Here is a 5,000-nt window from a genome sequence, read left to right as displayed (position 1 = left end):
TTTTTTGCTCTCCGTACCATGCCGGTTTCTGGTTATAATATTTATCACTCTGGATTTTGAATCCAGCGATCCGAGTTCAAATCTCGGTGGAACCTGAATTATTGGTAACAATAGCCCTAAGATGTAAATATATCTTCGTTGGACATGGTTTTTATTAGAAATTTTTAATTCTTTTTCTTAAACTTCGTTTTGGTATTTGTGACTTTGGCGGTTTCATTGTGTAATGGTTAGCACTCTGGACTTTGAATCCAGCGATCCGAGTTCAAATCTCGGTGGAACCTGAATCATTGGTAGCAATAGCTTAAAGATGTAAATATCTCTTCGTTGGACATGGTTTTTTTAGAAATTTTTAATTCTTTTTCTTAAACTTCGTTTTGATTATTATGAGCTAACCGGTTCCATGGTGTAATGGTTAGCACTCTGGACTCTGAATCCAGCGATCCGAGTTCAAATCTCGGTGGAACCTGAATCATTGGTAACAATAGCCCAAAGATGTAAATATCTCTTCGTTGGACAGGGTTTATATTAGAAATTTTTAATTCTTTTTCTAAAACTTTGTTTTGATTTATATGGGTTAACCGGTTCCATGGTGTAATGGTTAGCACTCTGGACTCTAAATCCAGCGATCCGAGATCCAATCTCGGTAGAACCTGACTCATTGATAACAATATTCTAAATATGTAAATATGGTTTCGGTGAATATTGTTTTTATTAGAAATTTTAAATTCTTTTTGTAAAAATTTGTTTTGCTCTCCGTACCATGACGGTTTCTGGTTATAATATTTATCACTCTGGATTTTGAATCCAGCGATCCGAGTTCAAATCTCGGTGGAACCTGAATTATTGGTAACAATAGCCCTAAGATGTAAATATATCTTCGTTGGACATGGTTTTTATTAAAAATTTTTAATTCTTTTTCTTAAACTTCGTCTTGACATTTATGCCTTTGGCGGTTCCATGGTGTAATGGTTAGCACTCTGGACTTTGAATCCAGCGATCCGAGTTCAAATCTCGGTGGAACCTGAATCATTGGTAGCAATAGCCCAAAGATGTAAATATCTCTTCGTTGGACATGGTTTTTATTAGAAATTTTTAATTCTTGTTCTAAAACTTCGTTTTGATTATTATGAGCTAACGGGTTCTATGGTGTAATGGTTAGCACTCTGGACTCTGAATCCAGCGATCCGAGTTCAAATCTCGGTGGAACCTGAATCATTGGTAACAATAGCCCAAAGATGTAAATATCTCTTCGTTGGACAGGGTTTACATTAGAAATTTTTAATTCTTTTTCTAAAACTTTGTTTTGATTTTCTTGAGTTAATCGGTTCCATGGTGTAATGGTTAGCACTCTGGAATCTAAATCCAGCGATCCGAGATCAAATCTCGGTAGAACCTGACTCATTGATAACAATAGCCTAAAGATGTAAATATGTTTTCGGTGAATATTGTTTTTATTAGAAATTTTAAATTCTTTTTGTAAAACTTTGTTTTGCTCTCCGTACCATGCCGGATTCTGGTTATAATATTTATCACTCTGGATTTTGAATCCAGCGATCCGAGTTCAAATCTCGGTGGAACCTGAATTATTGGTTACAATAGCCCTAAGATGTAAATATATCTTCGTTGGACATGGTTTTTATTAGAAATTTTTAATTCTTTTTCTTAAACTTCGTTTTGGTATTGGTGACTTTGGCGGTTCCATGGTGTAATGGTTAGCACTCTGGACTTTGAATCCAGCGATCCGAGTTCAAATCTCGGTGGAACCTGATTCATTGGTAACAATAGCCCAAAGATGTAAATATCTCTTCGTTGGACATGGTTTTTATTAGAAATTTTTAATTCTTTTTCTTAAACTTCGTCTTGACATTTGTAAGTTTGGCGGGTCCATGGTGTAATGGTTAGCACTCTGGACTTTGAATCCAGCGATCCGAGTTCAAATCTTGGTGGAACCTGAATCATTGGTAACAATAGCCCAAAGATGTAAATATCTCTTCGTTGGACATGGTTTTTATTAGAAATTTTTAATTCTTTTTCTTAAACTTCGTCTTGACATTTGTACCTTTGGCGGTTCCATGGTGTAATGGTTAGCACTCTGGAATTTGAATCCAGCGATCCGAGTTCAAATCTCGGTGGAACCTGAATTATTGGTAACAATAGCCCAAAGATGTAAATATCTCTTCGTTGGACATGGTTTTTATTAGAAATTTTTAATTCTTTTTCTTAAACTTCGTCTTGACATTTGTACCTTTGGCGGTTCCATGGTGTAATGGTTAGCACTCTGGACTCTAAATCCAGCGATCCGAGATCAAATCTCGGTAGAACCTGACTCATTGATAACAATAGCCTAAAGATGTAAATATGTTTTCGGTGGATATTGTTTTTATTAGAAATTTTAAATTCTTTTTGTAAAACTTTGTTTTGCTCTCCGTACCATGCCGGTTTCTGGTTATAATATTTATCACTCTGGATTTTGAATCCAGCGATCCGAGTTCAAATCTCGGTGGAACCTGACTCATTGGTAACAATAGCCCAAAGATGTAAATATCTCTTCGTTGGACATGGTTTTTATTAGAAATTTTTAATTCTTTTTCTTAAACTTCGTTTTGGTATTTGTGACTTCGGCGGTTCCATGGTGTAATGGTTAGCACTCTGGACTCTGAATACAGCGATTCGAGTTCAAATCTCGGTGGAACCTAAATCATTGGTAACAATAGCCCAAAGATGTTAATATCTCTTCGTTGGACAGGGTTTATATTAGAAATTTTTAATTCTTTTTCTAAAACTTTGTTTTGATTTTTATGAGTTAACCGGTTCCATTGTGTAATGGTTAGCACTCTGGACTCTAAATCCAGCGATCCGAGATCAATTCTCGGTAGAACCTGGCTCATTGATAACAATATTCTAAATATGTAAATATGGTTTCGGTGAATATTGTTTTTATTAGAAATTTTAAATTCTTTTTGTAAAACTTTGTTTTGCTCTCCGTACCATGACGGTTTCTGGTTATAATATTTATCACTCTGGATTTTGAATCCAGCGATCCGAGTTCAAATCTCGGTGGAACCTGAATTATTGGTAACAATAGCCCTAAGATGTAAATATATCTTCGTTGGACATGGTTTTTATTAGAAATTTTTAATTCTTTTTCTTAAACTTCGTCTTGACATTTATGCCTTTGGCGGTTCCATGGTGTAATGGTTAGCACTCTGGACTTTGAATCCAGCGATCCGAGTTCAAATCTCGGTGGAACCTGAATCATTGGTAGCAATAGCCCAAAGATGTAAATATCTCTTCGTTGGACATGGTTTTTATTAGAAATTTTTAATTCTTGTTCTTAAACTTCGTTTTGATTATTATGAGCTAACGGGTTCCATGGTGTAATGGTTAGCACTCTGGACTCTGAATCCAGCGATCCGAGTTCAAATCTCGGTGGAACCTGAATCATTGGTAACAATAGCCCAAAGATGTAAATATCTCTTCGTTGGACAGATTTTACATTAGAAATTTTTAATTCTTTTTCTAAAACTTTGTTTTGATTTTCTTGAGTTAACCGGTTCCATGGTGTAATGGTTAGCACTCTGGACTCTAAATCCAGCGATCCGAGATCAAATCTCGGTAGAACCTGACTCATTGATAACAATAGCCTAAAGATGTAAATATGTTTTCGGTGAATATTGTTTTTATTAGAAATTTTAAATTCTTTTTGTAAAACTTTGTTTTGATTTTCTTGAGTTAACCGGTTCCATGGTGTAATGGTTAGCACTCTGGACTCTAAATCCAGCGATCCGAGATCAAATCTCGGTAGAACCTGACTCATTGATAACAATAGCCTAAAGATGTAAATATGTTTTCGGTGAATATTGTTTTTATTAGAAATTTTAAATTCTTTTTGTAAAACTTTGTTTTGCTCTCCGTACCATGCCGGTTTCTGGTTATAATATTTATCACTCTGGATTTTGAATCCAGCGATCCGAGTTCAAATCTCGGTGGAACCTGACTCATTGGTAACAATAGCCCGAAGATGTAAATATCTCTTCGTTGGACATGGTTTTTATTAGAAATTTTTAATTCTTTTTCTTAAACTTCGTTTTGGTAATTGTGACTTTGGCGGTTCCATGGTGTAATGGTTAGCACTCTGGACTTTGAATCCAGCGATCCGAGTTCAAATCTCGGTGGAACCTGATTCATTGGTAACAATAGCCCAAAGATGTATATATCTCTTCGTTGGACATGGTTTTTATTAGAAATTTTTAATTCTTTTTCTTAAACTTCGTTTTGGTATTTGTGACTTTGGCGGGTCCATGGTGTAATGGTTAGCACTCTGGACTTTGAATCCAGCGATCCGAGTTCAAATCTCGGTGGAACCTGAATCATTGGTAGCAATAGCCCAAAGATGTAAATATCTCTTCGTTGGACATGGTTTTTATTAGAAATTTTTAATTCTTGTTCTAAAACTTCGTTTTGATTATTATGAGCTAACGGGTTCCATGGTGTAATGGTTAGCGCTCTGGACTCTGAATCCAGCGATCCGTGTTCAAATCTCGGTGGAACCTGAATCATTGGTAACAATAGCTCAAAGATGTAAATATCTCTTCGTTGGACAGGGTTTACATTAGAAATTTTTAATTCTTTTTCTAAAACTTTGTTTTGATTTTTTTGAGTTAACCGGTTCCATGGTGTAATGGTTAGCACTCTGGAATCTAAATCCAGCGATCCGAGATCAAATCTCGGTAGAACCTGACTCATTGATAACAATAGCCTAAAGAAGTAAATATGTTTTCGGTGAATATTGTTTTTATTAGAAAATTTAAATTCTTTTTGTAAAACTTTGTTTTGCTCTCCGTACCATGCCGGTTTCTGGTTATAATATTTATCACTCTGGATTTTGAATCCAGCGATCCGAGTTCAAATCTCGGTGGAACCTGACTCATTGGTAACAATAGCCCTAAGATGTAAATATATCTTCGTTGGACATGGTTTTTATTAGAAATTTTTAATTC

At 35.4% G+C, this 5,000-nt stretch overlaps 13 non-coding genes across 13 annotated transcripts; all 13 read left to right on the top strand.

Moving 5' to 3' along the window:
• The first annotated feature begins 209 nt into the window (after positions 1–209).
• On the top strand, positions 210–281 carry TRNAQ-UUG (transfer RNA glutamine (anticodon UUG)). The gene has a single exon. It is a non-coding gene; the product is annotated as a tRNA-Gln (tRNA).
• A 113-nt stretch (positions 282–394) lies between these two features.
• TRNAQ-CUG (transfer RNA glutamine (anticodon CUG)) lies at positions 395–466 on the top strand. Its single transcript has one exon. It is a non-coding gene; the product is annotated as a tRNA-Gln (tRNA).
• A 485-nt stretch (positions 467–951) lies between these two features.
• On the top strand, positions 952–1,023 carry TRNAQ-UUG (transfer RNA glutamine (anticodon UUG)). Its single transcript has one exon. It is a non-coding gene; the product is annotated as a tRNA-Gln (tRNA).
• Positions 1,024–1,137: 114 nt separating this feature from the next.
• TRNAQ-CUG (transfer RNA glutamine (anticodon CUG)) lies at positions 1,138–1,209 on the top strand. The gene has a single exon. It is a non-coding gene; the product is annotated as a tRNA-Gln (tRNA).
• A 485-nt stretch (positions 1,210–1,694) lies between these two features.
• On the top strand, positions 1,695–1,766 carry TRNAQ-UUG (transfer RNA glutamine (anticodon UUG)). Its single transcript has one exon. It is a non-coding gene; the product is annotated as a tRNA-Gln (tRNA).
• A 114-nt stretch (positions 1,767–1,880) lies between these two features.
• TRNAQ-UUG (transfer RNA glutamine (anticodon UUG)) lies at positions 1,881–1,952 on the top strand. Its single transcript has one exon. It is a non-coding gene; the product is annotated as a tRNA-Gln (tRNA).
• Positions 1,953–2,066: 114 nt separating this feature from the next.
• Positions 2,067–2,138, top strand: TRNAQ-UUG (transfer RNA glutamine (anticodon UUG)). Its single transcript has one exon. It is a non-coding gene; the product is annotated as a tRNA-Gln (tRNA).
• Positions 2,139–2,623: 485 nt separating this feature from the next.
• On the top strand, positions 2,624–2,695 carry TRNAQ-CUG (transfer RNA glutamine (anticodon CUG)). Its single transcript has one exon. It is a non-coding gene; the product is annotated as a tRNA-Gln (tRNA).
• Positions 2,696–3,180: 485 nt separating this feature from the next.
• Positions 3,181–3,252, top strand: TRNAQ-UUG (transfer RNA glutamine (anticodon UUG)). The gene has a single exon. It is a non-coding gene; the product is annotated as a tRNA-Gln (tRNA).
• A 114-nt stretch (positions 3,253–3,366) lies between these two features.
• Positions 3,367–3,438, top strand: TRNAQ-CUG (transfer RNA glutamine (anticodon CUG)). The gene has a single exon. It is a non-coding gene; the product is annotated as a tRNA-Gln (tRNA).
• Positions 3,439–4,109: 671 nt separating this feature from the next.
• On the top strand, positions 4,110–4,181 carry TRNAQ-UUG (transfer RNA glutamine (anticodon UUG)). The gene has a single exon. It is a non-coding gene; the product is annotated as a tRNA-Gln (tRNA).
• A 114-nt stretch (positions 4,182–4,295) lies between these two features.
• Positions 4,296–4,367, top strand: TRNAQ-UUG (transfer RNA glutamine (anticodon UUG)). Its single transcript has one exon. It is a non-coding gene; the product is annotated as a tRNA-Gln (tRNA).
• Positions 4,368–4,481: 114 nt separating this feature from the next.
• Positions 4,482–4,553, top strand: TRNAQ-CUG (transfer RNA glutamine (anticodon CUG)). Its single transcript has one exon. It is a non-coding gene; the product is annotated as a tRNA-Gln (tRNA).
• Positions 4,554–5,000: the final 447 nt, after the last annotated feature.

Source organism: Leiobunum rupestre, chromosome 6 (genome assembly GCF_980474605.1).
Source record: "Leiobunum rupestre chromosome 6, qqLeiRupe1.1.hap1, whole genome shotgun sequence".
NCBI lineage: Eukaryota > Metazoa > Arthropoda > Arachnida > Opiliones > Sclerosomatidae > Leiobunum > Leiobunum rupestre.
This window is presented reverse-complemented; position numbering and strand designations above follow the sequence as displayed.